The following is a 12,372-nucleotide window of genomic DNA, read 5'->3' as shown; positions in this document are numbered from 1 at the left end:
TAGGAAATGAAATGAGCAGAAGAGAATGCATTGGCAGGCATCCATCTTCCAGTCTCAGCCCTACTGTGCTTGAGTAGGTGAGTTGCATAACGGGGTCACAGCAGAGACAGGGAGTGCAGTGTATAATCTAGTAGCTGGACCTGGGTTACTTGCTCCCAAAAGATGCCAGCTAGGAAAACATCCCAGACTCAACTGTAGCCTGTGTGTGTTTCTCCCCTTAATGGAAGCGTTTATTTTTTCCACTGGGTTTGAGGGAGAATCAATACATTTACAAGGCACATCCATTTCAGTTTTTGTTTAATCTGATTTTATGTTCATATAGTAACATAGTAGATGACGGCAGAAAAAGACCTGCATGGTCCATCCAGTCTGCCCAACAAGATAAACTCACATGTGCTACTTTTTGTGTATACCTTACCTTGATTTGTACCTGTCCTTTTCAGGGCACAGACCGTATAAGTCTGCCCAGCACTATCCCCGCCTCCCATCCACCAGCCCCGCCTCCCACCACCGGTTCTGGCACAGACCGTATAAGTCTGGCCAGCACTTTCCCCGCCTCCCACCACCGGTTCTGGCACAGACCGTATAAGTCTGCCCAGCACTATCCCCGCCTCCCAACCACCAGTCCCGCCTCCCACCACCGGTTCTGGCACAGACCGTATAAGTCTGCCCAGCACTATCCCCGCCTCCCAACCACCAGTCCCGCCTCCCACCACCGGTTCCGGCACAGACCGTATAAGTCTGCCCAGCACAATCCCCGCCTCCCAACCACCAGTCCCGCCTCCCACCACCGGCTCTGGCACAGACCGTATAAGTCTGCCCAGCACCATCTCCACCTCCCGCCACCGGCTCTGCCACCCAATCTCGGCTAAGCTCCTTAAGATCCATTCCTTCTGAACAGGATTCCTTTATGTTTATCCCACGCATGTTTGAATTCCGTTACCGTTTTCATCTCCACCACCTCCCGCGGGAGGGCATTCCAAACATCTACTACTCTCTCCGTGAAAAAATACTTCCTGACATTTTTCTTGAGTCTGCCCCCCTTCAATCTCATTTCATGTCCTATTGGTGTTTGTTGCCAAGACAAGAAATGCAGAAACACTCGTGCTGAAAAGAAGTATCAGAAGTTGAAGCAATGCTCAGCCTCCTCTTCTGTGCCACTGCTGGGGGTGGAATAATGGGAGCCCAGGATCATTCTGAGGATGGGGGGGGGGGGGGGGGGTCACAAATCCTGCAGATCCAAACAAAATACTACAAGACGAGGATCAAGATGAGTAAGAATGGAAGAAAGCTTTTGTAAAACAGGGTTATAATCAGCTGAAGCTGAAAATGAAGGGTCCATAATGTGCATTTAGGGCCTGATTTCGCAACAGGATGCCTTAGTTGTATACAGATAACATAGGTGCCCCTGCAGTGGCACATTTACAGTTGCTCTGAAGTTGGTATACCTGTGAGCATCTATAGTACACATGTACCTGGATAGTTTATAAAATGCAAATACACTGCAACATCATACTTATCAAAGTCCTGTTCCTCTATTTTATAGGGAAAGGGGAGGGGACTTGATATATCACATTTATGTTGTTACAAAGTGGTTTGCAAACTATATACAGGTTCTGATTTTGTATCAGGGGCAATGGAGAGTTAAGTGACTTACAAAGAGTAGGGGGTGAACCACAAAGACTGTCACAGCCGAATAGGTATATAATCCTTTATCAAGCACTCTTGCAGCAGACCCGACACGGGGCCATGTTTCGATGGGAAACACCCATCTGCATCAGGGGTCATACACTGTGGAAGAGCAAAAAATGAGATGAGTTGGTGCGGAAACAAAATAGTGAAATATCAAAAATCTATAGCACTGCAAACCCGCCGTCAAGCTCACCAGAGGTATAGATTTTTGATATTTCACTGTTTTGTTTCTGCACCAACTCATACCATTTTCTAGCTCTTCCAGAGTGTATGACCCCTGATGCAGTCGGGCGTTTCCCATCAAAACATAGCCCTGTGTCGGGTCTGCTGCAAGACTGGTGCCCAATGAAGATTTAAAGACTAACCATTTGGTCGTGGCAGTCTTTATGGTTCACCCCTACTCTTGGATTTGTTTGTACGTAGGGTGTTCCTTTACCTTTTGTTTAAGTGACTTCCCCAAAGTCACAAAGAGCTGAAGTGGGAACCAAGCCCTGTTCCCCTGGTTCTTAGGCCAGTGCACTAACCATTAGGCTACTCCTCTACTCTGCCAGGCTACATGATCCACCTCTGTTTACCCCTTGCTGTTTTCTGTAAAGATGTTTTAATGGGTTGCATTGACACTGGTAGTAGCACATGATCTCATAGAGTGTACTGTTATTTCAATACTTTTACTGCTGTAATTTTTTTCTTGCCTGTGTCCGTGTTATTCTTGCTGTCCACTGCCTTCACTGACTTTCTTCAAAAAGGCAGTCAATAAATCCTAATAGATAAATAAAATAAAACTCCACCACTGCACCACCCAAATTACACCCCTGGCACACAGAACATGTAAAGACAGGTGCAAGCTTTCTGTCAAAATACATTTTACATGTGTATGCAGATTACTGAAGACCCATCTATTTGAAACAATTTATGGAAAGAACCAAAACACATAGAGTCCACACTCACTGTTCATCAATGCATCATACATCCACTTATGATCTCCCATCCCCCATAATTCAACACTACTCATACACTTACTCACAGAAATATGTACACCACATGCCCTTGTGACTTAACACTGCCCTTAAGCTTCATGTTGACGTCCCATTGTGATATTCCTAATGATAATTCGATTATCTCGCATAACTTGTACAATATAACCCATAACCAATTTGTAACAAATGTATTTTCATTATTCTTATCTTATTGTAAGCCACACTGAGCCCGCAAAGAGGTGGGAAAATGTGGGATACAAATGCAAACAATAAATGCAAACAATAAATATGTGGTCATGCAATTTTACAAATGTCCTTTACAAGCGCACATTACTTTTAAGTTAGCTTGCTTGCAGTGGCGTAGCTAGGGGGGTGCGCCAGGGGAGCGGCTGCTCCCCTACACGGACTTGTGATGGCGCTGGCGCCTATTTTTTATGCAATCTGTCGCGTTTAAAACACGCGCTGGCACCGTCGGCAGTTCTCTGCTCCCCCTGAGCCTTCAGCCTGGCTACGCTTCTGCTTGCTTAATATCTACCCCCTTCAAGGAGCTGACCAATCCTATTTAATAGAATGCACCTCCAACATTCTGAAGCCAAGAAACCTCGTGTGGTTGGTCACTTCTGCTTTTGACGAACCCGGAGGTACGTGATGTCAATTCAGGAGATGGATACAGAGAGCAGGAATGCCTCAGCCATGCAGTCAGCTTCAGAATGTTGGAGGTGCATTTTATTATATAGGATGAACCTCATTAGACTACAACATCACTATGTATTTGTTTCTCTACCGGAGTTGGTGAACGCCTTCACGGTACTATGTAAGCCACATTGAGCCTGCAAATAGGTGGGGAAATGTGGGATACAAATGTAACAAATAAATAAATAAAATAAATATAATAATGCCTTTGTATTGCTCCATGGTGTGACTGCACCTCGAATCTGGTCACCGCATCCCAAAATAGATACAGGAGAGTGGCCTAATAGTACAGCGGGCTTTGATCCTAACAACCTGGATTCAATTCCCACTACAGCTACTTGTGACCTTGCGCAAATCACCCAACCCTCCATTGCCCCAGGTACAAAAACTTAGATTGTGCGCCCTCTAGGGACAGAGAAAGTACCTGCATGTATGTCTAGTAGTGCTATAGAAATTATTAGTATTAGTAGTACTAGTTGTAGTAGAATTAAAGAAGGGCAAGGAAAATGATAAAGGGGGTGGGATAACTTCCCTATGAGGAAAGACTTAAGCAGCAAGAGCTGTTCAGCTTGGAGAAGAAACAGCTGAGGAGACCTATGATAGAGGTCTGTGGAGTGGAATAGGTAGATGTGAATCACTTGTTTACTCTTTCCAAAAATACTAGGACTAGGGGGCACACAATGAAGCTACTATGTAGTAAATTTAAAATAAACCAGAGAAAATATTTCTTCACTTATGTAATTAAGCTCTGGAATTCATTTCCAGAGAATATGGTATATGTAGTTAGCTTAGCAGGGTTTAAAAAAAAAAAGGTTTGGATAATTTCCTAAAAGAAAAGTCCATAAGCCATTATTAAGATGGACTTGGGAACATTCACTGCTTATTTCTAGCATAAGCAGCATAAATTCTGTTTTACTGTTTTGGGATCTTGCCTGGATTGGCCACTGTTGGAAACAGGATACTGGGCTTGACGGACCTTCGTTCTGTCCCAGTATGGCAACACTTATGTTCTTATGTTCCCCATTTCTCTGTTATGTATGATGAGAATACAAGAATGTAAATCTTCTGTCATAACTTCAAACTCTGGGATGGGATCTGGTTTTATGGATGAAGGAATTTTAGTTCAGAGATGCATGATGGGACAAAGGCTCTGGTGAAAAAGACACACCTAAATGATAATTTTCATTTCATTTTATTTACTTTCTATATCGCCTTTACTGACTTAGACCCGATCTCATACCTCTATCCAGAGCTAATCTTTTGCTGAAGGCCACATCTGCTTCCTTCAGATGTCAATGACATCACAGAGGAGACCTCCCTTAGCGATCTGTCCCCAGAGAGGCCCAGAAGGCCTGTGGTTTACAGAGCAAAAAGTTTCTTTCCAAGCAGCCAGAGCTGAGCTGCACTGCTGGGCATTGTCATGGTAATGAGGGGCTTTCGCCTGCTAAAGACCCCCAAAGACTGAGTGGCAGGTACAAAGACATCTGTAAGCAATGCTCCTAAATCATGCCCTGTGCTAACAGCCAGTGCTCCTCCAAGCCTTTCATCAAAAGAGAGAAGTGCAGAGGCATCTAGCAGAACAGAACTCACCAGTGAGAGCCATAGCCCAGAGGATGACAAACATTTCACAGGCAGTGCGAATCTCATGACAAAGGGAGCAGCAAGAAGGTGGGATAAACAGGAACCACAGACTTTGATAATGCCAGAAAAGACTTTATGAAGAGATGGAAATGTGACTTGGCCCAAGGTAGACAAGACACGGTGCAGGGTGGCATAATTGTTCCATTTTCTTGAATTACTCCAGACTGGTTGAGTTCTTGAATTTTATGTACATCTGTCCAGCATGTGCAGTGAGCATCCGGGGTCTAAAATGTAACTATGTTTTGGAAAACTCATTCTGAATCTCCGAATTCAGGGTCAGCAGTATGCAGCATAAAATGTACTGTTTTGGGATCTTGCCAGGTACTTGTGACCTGGATTGGCCACTGTTGGAAACAGGATGCTGGGCTCGATGGACCTTTGGTCTGTCCCAGTATGGCAACACTTATGTACTATGTACTTATGGCTATAAATGTGTAAACATCAGGTTTGCCCAAAGAATCTGTTTGGAAAAAGATTTCCATTTTTGACTTGTGAGTCATATAGACCCAGCCTTGGTAAACATCCTTTGAGCCCAGAGGGAAATTTGTGGGCAGTTGTTGGTAAATATCTATTAAGATGAACCTGGGGTCAAAATGTAGCAGAAGCTCTTACTCCTAATTCCTAAGGTCATGACCTCTAGCACACTCTAGCACCTCTGCAAATGAATACAGTGAGACTGCCCAGTGCATTCTTGACTTCTTGGAAGATTATTTGGTTGGAAAAGAAAAAGAAATTAGAGAAATCTGATCAAATATTGAAATCCATGCATAAAATATTTTCTTGATTCATTACCATTTGGACTGGATGGTGGCAATATGGCTTTAAGGGACCTTGGCAATATGACATCATAGTACTATTGAGCTCTGACATTTTGGTGCTAGGACAACGTGGAACTACAAGGCACCCTGGCGTTATAACATTCACAGTATTGTGGCACAATAATGAAACTGAAGTTCTGATTGGTGCTTCACAAGGGTTCGAAGGTCTGCTGAACGTGAAAATCTTCAGACATGTTTAGTTTGAGTTGAATAGCAATACAGTAACACAGTCGATGGTGCCAAATAGTTCTAAAAATGGCCCATTCAGTGGGCCCAGTATGGAGGCTCTGGTCATAACTGCTGTTCCACATACATAACTACTACTATTACTACTTAACATTTCTAGAGCGCTACTAGGGTTACACAGTGCTGTACAAATTAATAACTAAGGATGGTCCCTGCTCAGAAGAGCTTACAGTCTAAAGGATGAAATGTCATAACCCCCCCCCCCCATACCTTTATGTAGTGTTCTAACTGCTGCTCCAAGCAGGTCCCCCTCCCTCCAAGCCTCCTTAAGAGTTGCAAAGGTAATTTCACTGCTGTTTGAGTGAAAGTGCTCAACACTTGGTTCATTTGGCTTTTTAGGGATTCTCCCACTCCTTTTTGACTGCCATTACCTTCTCCTGGTAAGGAATTCCTTTTCTTCAGAAGCTGCATCTCTCTCACTCCACTTGCTCAAGATCCCTTTAATACAAAAAGATTGTGGCTTTTGCCTTTAAGAATTCATTGTGAAATAACTCCTAGAAGAACCTTCTGATCTAGGCACCAGGGTGACAATCTGCCAGGAAGCCAGGGGTTACCTTCCTAGTTACATAAGACTGCCAGCCAGGCAATAGTAATAATGATCTCAGGTGTTTATTCATTCTGTCAATGGCTGATGAATTGCTGTGTCTGTCATACCAGGCTTCCTCTTTGTAACACATAGACTGGGAGCCAGGAAGTCCCTGTCAGTGACACTGGGGCAAGAGTCGATATGAGTCACATAGGAAAGGAGTGCTGGGGTTTGCAAATTCAAGTATTTGCTTTACTTTTTCTAATTTCTTACACTTATTTATTTATTAGGATTTACATACCACCTTTTTGAAAAAGTTCACCCAAGGAGGGAGGTGTACAGCAAGAATAAGTTGAACGAAGACAACAGACAATTACAGCAGTGAAAATATTCAAATAACAGTACATAGTATGGCCTAGTATGCTACTTAAATTGTCAACGCAGTACGCATTAAAACATTTGAATAAACATCATAAGGTGTAAACAAACGTGGAACACACAAATAAGATAGTTGGAAAGGCAAAGGACTAATTTATACACAGTTGCACACAGTGGCGTAGCTACGTGGGGCCGGGGGGGGGGGGCTGGCCTCCATAGATTTGGCCTTGGACCCCCCTGCTGAAGACCCTCTCGACCACCCCCCTCCTGCCGTCACCTGCCTTTGCTGGCGGGGGACCCCAACCCCTGCCAGCCGAGGTCCTCTTCTTCCCGCAAAAGGCTTCCCGTAGGACGTCAGAAACAGAAGGAAGCCTTTTGCGGGAAGAAGAGGACCTCGGCTGGCGGGGGCTGGGGTCCCCCGCCAGCAAAGGTAGGCGACAGTGGGTTGGCGGCGGGAGGGGGGGTCAAGAGGGTCGTCAGCAGGGGGGGCAAAGTTGGTGGTGGTGGCAGCAATGGCAGGGGGGGTCGGTGGCATGGGGGGGGGGGCTAAAATATGCCCCCTCACCTCGGGCTCTGGACCCCCCTCCCGCCAAAGTCTGGCTACGCCCCTGGTTGCACATGAGGTGACAAAGTTCTATGAATATGATCTCAGCTAGAGGAATGCATAAGCATGTCCTGCTACCATAGGAGTCAACTCTGTGGGTGCTCGAGCACCCCCGGTATTGAGCAAACTCCTTGACTATGTCCAGGAAGGGCTGATTTCCATTGGATTTAACAGCCCCAATCATTTTGAAACATTGGCTTCTGTATCTGCTATAGAATGTGCAGTCAGCATCATTCTTTGTGTGTGAGACTAGCACGTTAGTTACTTCTTCCATTAAAGGCCTGATTGAAGAGCCAAGCTTTCACCTGCTTCCTGAAGTAGAGATAGTCTTGCATTAAGTAAAGCCGTTCAGGGAGTGCATTAGAGTGTGGGGGCCACTCTGGAGAAAGCTCGTTTACGGGTATCACATCATGTAATGTCCTTGGGAGAGGGTATGGTTAGGGATACTCCTTGGGAGGACCTTAGTGACCTTGGAGGTGTGTAGAGGGTGATCCTGTTCTTCAAGTACTCCGACCCATTTCCTTTAAGGGCCTTGAAAGTCAGACACAGAGCTTTTAGCCCTGTATTATACAAGTAGCCAATGAAGCTTTTGCAGAGATGGTATGATATGATCATGTTGCTTAGAACCTTCTCTCGGTCTTGCTGCAGCATTACATAGCACCTGCAAGCCCAAAGGTTATTGAAGAAGTGTACATTCAGGTAGAGGAGGTATTTTTCTGTCTCTGGAGAGCTTGCAATCTAACTTTGTAGCAAGATAATGTAATGGAGGGTTAAGTGACGTGCTGAAGATCACAAAGAGCTTCCCTATTCATGATACCTACACTGACTACATAGCTTGTTACCTTTAAATTGTAAGCTCTCTTGAGCAGGGACTGTCCTTCCCCATGTTTTAACTTGTACAGTGCTGCGTAACCCTTGTAGCGCTATAGAAATGCTAAGTAGTAGTAGTAGTAGCTGGATTTGAACTGTGCGCCCCTTGTTCTCAGCCTGCTGCACTAAATATTAGGTTATGCCACACATGAGAGCTAACTGGTTGATAATAGTTTAAAATAAAGGTATAAATGATCATGTAAAAGGAAGAGATTTAATGACCTGCCTTTAACATACTGATCTTCTTGTGAAGACTGATGACTTGGTGGGCAGGTAGAGGGACCTCTGTGATCCTGAGGTCCTAGACATTGAAGGGGGGCCCCCTCCTGAATCTGTCTCACTTCTGGCACATCACAGGTGGAAGCAAAAAACCAGGAGATGAAATCTCTACAATTTTAAACAGATAGGAACCCAGCCATGCACTATTCCCCACTCCCCCAAACCAGAACTTTTTCATCCTTTGCCAAAGGTGCGCCACCGATTAACTGAACTCAAAAGAGAAGCAGCTTAACGGTAAGGATGCATTGAGGCGAGTGACCTGCAGGGTCAGGGGAACAGCCCTATTGCACAAAGTTTAATCTGATCACACTGAGCCCAGACTACAAAGCTAAGAAAGATGACTTGATGGGGGCTGGGGGATGAGGGCTGTGCTACAGTTTTTGCTCAACCCCTTCCACAGTCCTGAGGTATTAGCAGTCAAGCCCCACCCCAAGCTTCTCCAAGGAAATACCCCAGCAGCAGACATAACAAAATGCAACAGCCGGACTTCTATCTGTTCTAGTTCTTCTAAGGTTATCTACTTGAGGTGTAAAGACATCATTTTAACCCCTGCTATTCCCTTTGGTATTATTGATGTGGTATGGAAAGGCATAGCCAAGACCCCCCCCCCCTCCCCCCCGGAAAGCCAGAGCCACATCTGACTCTCCACATTACTGCTTTAAAGATGGAGGAGTGGCCTAGTGGTTAGAACATCAGTCTTAACATCCAGAGGTGGCTGGTTCAAATCCCACTGCTGCACCTTGTGACCTTGGGCAAGTCACTTAATCCTCCACTGCCTCAGGTACCAATTTAGAAGATTGTGAGCCTAACAAGAAAATACCTAATGTACCTGAATGTAACTCCAAAAAAACAAAAAGGGGTTCACAGTTTCCACAAATAATACAACAACACAGAAAAAAAGTGGAAAAGGAACTTCAAGAGATCAATCCAAACGTGGCCTAGTGGTTAGGGTGGTGGACTTTGGTCCTGAGGAACTGAGTTCGATTCCCACTTCAGGCACAGGCAGCTCCTTGTGACTCTGGAGAAGTCACTTAACCCTCCATTGCCCCAGGTACAAATAATAAGTACCTGTATATAATATGTAAGCCGCATTGAGCCTGCCATGAGTGGGAAAGCGCGGGGTACAAATGTAATAAAAAATAAACACCCGGGTAAGATGCTCCCAAAACAAACTTTATTTGGACCCTACACAGTCCATGTTTCGGCTTTAGAAAGCCTTCATCAGGGGTCGATCAGTGAGTGCATAATTGAATACTGATTGACGTTGGAGCGCATGAGCAAATATCTCTGGGTAAAGGAAAGTATACCATCTCACAACAGCTGAAAAGGTTGGCGCCAAAACATCCACGTTTAAATGACGCGATATGAAGACGTGGATATATCTGATAGGACAAACACAGACTCAAAACGCTAGATTGGCAGGCGTAATAACTAATAGAGTATGATCCACCTCTTCATATTGCGTCATTTAAACGTGGATGTTTTGGCGCCAACTTTTTCAGCTGGTGTGAGATGGTATACTTTCCTTTACCCAGAGATATTTGCTCATGCGCTCCAACGTCAATCAGTATACAATTGTGCTCTCACTGATCGACCCCTGATGAAGGCTTTCTAAAGCCGAAACACGGACCGTGTAGGGTCCAAATAAAGTTTGTTTTGGGAGCATCTTACCTGGGTGTTTGGATTGATCTCTTGAAGTTCCTTTTCCACTTTATTTCTGTGTTCCTGAATGTAACTCACCTTGAGCTACTACTGAAAAGGTATGAGCAAAATCCAAATAAATTAAAGTCACTTAAAGGTCAACACATGCTTTGCTGGGTCAGTTAGGGATTAGAGACTAAAGGGAGCAGTCAAAATACAACAGATGGGCCCTTCTGGTTCTTAACCATCCTCAGACTTTACCTGTACAAAGCTTGGAGCTCTGTCAAGGCATCACAGCCCTATTACTGTGAAAACATATTTTTTAAAAGTTATTTTTTCCTTAGCGGGGTGTGTGACTGAGTAGCTAAGTCTCTCTAAAAGGAATTTCATAAGTCAAATTCCTTCTGCCTTAGTGAGACAGGCCTGCTGGGGATTCAGTCAGAGCAAATGACCCATCTGGCTATGAGAGGTTAGAACAAGCTGCAATTAATACAAATAATTATTAATAATGCTCGTGTTTGCTGCTCCTGCTGCTGCTATGGCAAAGCACAGAGAGAAGAAATTCTTATAGAGAACTGGCAGTGAAATAACTGTGTGTGATGGGGGAGGGGGGGGAGGGGAGGAACAAATACCACTGGGTTACTTGTACCTTGCAAATATTTCTTTATGGAACACATCTGGAAGAGGCACGAGTTATTTCTGAGCTTCCCAGGAGCATTACACAGAAGGAAGCATCACTTCTTCTGAGGGTTTTAAAGTAAAGGGGGCAATTTCTACAAAATGGGTTACTTTTGTGCATACGAACCTCATTCCTAAGCCAGAGCACGTGGAATATGATCTCAGTCTCTCAAATATATTCAAAGTAAAATCTGCAGAAGGCCATGTGGTCCCTCGTCATTTTCCCGCTCAGTCTTGTCCTCTGAGCTGTGGTATAAGAGGGTAGCAGAGACCCCTCTTACACCCCATGAACCGAATAATGGGCCTTGGAAATGAGAAAGCAGAATCTGTAGGAACATGTGTGAATACTGTGCACCCTGAGGAAATGACCCCCCAAGTGACACAGTATCCACAACTCTCAGGGGCCAATGCAGAAAGGCTCACTGTACAGCTGCCATGTGGATGTCTGAGTGTGTGGCCTCTACCACGAGAGCAATACCACAGAATGCAGTAAGTTACATATATCCAGTTTTTATGTGCGAAATCCCTGTGACCAACACGGGATAGAAAACGAATACATGAAATGAAATGGCAGATAAGGACCGACTGACCCACACCATAGGAGCCGGCTCTGTGGGTGCTTGAGCACCCCCAATATTGAGAGAATTCCTTGTATGTGTCCAGGGAGGGGTTATTGCCATTGGGCTTAGCACACCCAAGAATTCTAAAAAGTTGTCTCCTATGACCCACACCACCTGCCTATTTGTCTTCAACTCTGATTTCCTTCCACTTCCAGTTCAAGTTAGAAGTACTAGGGGTCTGAGAAAAGTAAGAGACCCTGAAGGATGCTGCTCTCCTGTTCGAGAGCCCACCATGTGATCTCGGGTAGAGACAGAGACTTAATAAGAATGGCAGTTTGTTTTAATATATTGTTACTGTTATTTTTTGGTGTGGGACTTCCCCATCAGATCCCAATGTTAAAAGCTAGGACGAAATGCTGGCAAAGCCACCATAATATCCAGTAACCCAAGTTACCTAATTGGCTAATAAAAGAGTACAGTTACTAACCAAAGACTGTGACACCTTACCAGGATGGTGCTCGAACCCTCTCTCAGATGCCTCTTAGACAGTCAGGTTTTCAGGATATCCTTAATGAACATATATGAGATGTTGTATCTCCTTACACTAGAGGCAATTTGCAGAAATATTCATCAGGGATATCCTGAAATCCTGAGTGAGCTGGTTGCCAGATATGAATAGTAATATATTTCATGAATTGCTTTGGGCCTTTTTTACTTAGTAGTGTAGTAGATGGCTTTAAATTATAATAATTATTCTTATCTGTATCAG

This window comes from Microcaecilia unicolor, chromosome 11 (assembly GCF_901765095.1).
Source record: "Microcaecilia unicolor chromosome 11, aMicUni1.1, whole genome shotgun sequence".
NCBI lineage: Eukaryota > Metazoa > Chordata > Amphibia > Gymnophiona > Siphonopidae > Microcaecilia > Microcaecilia unicolor.
Note: the sequence above shows the minus strand (reverse complement) of the source record.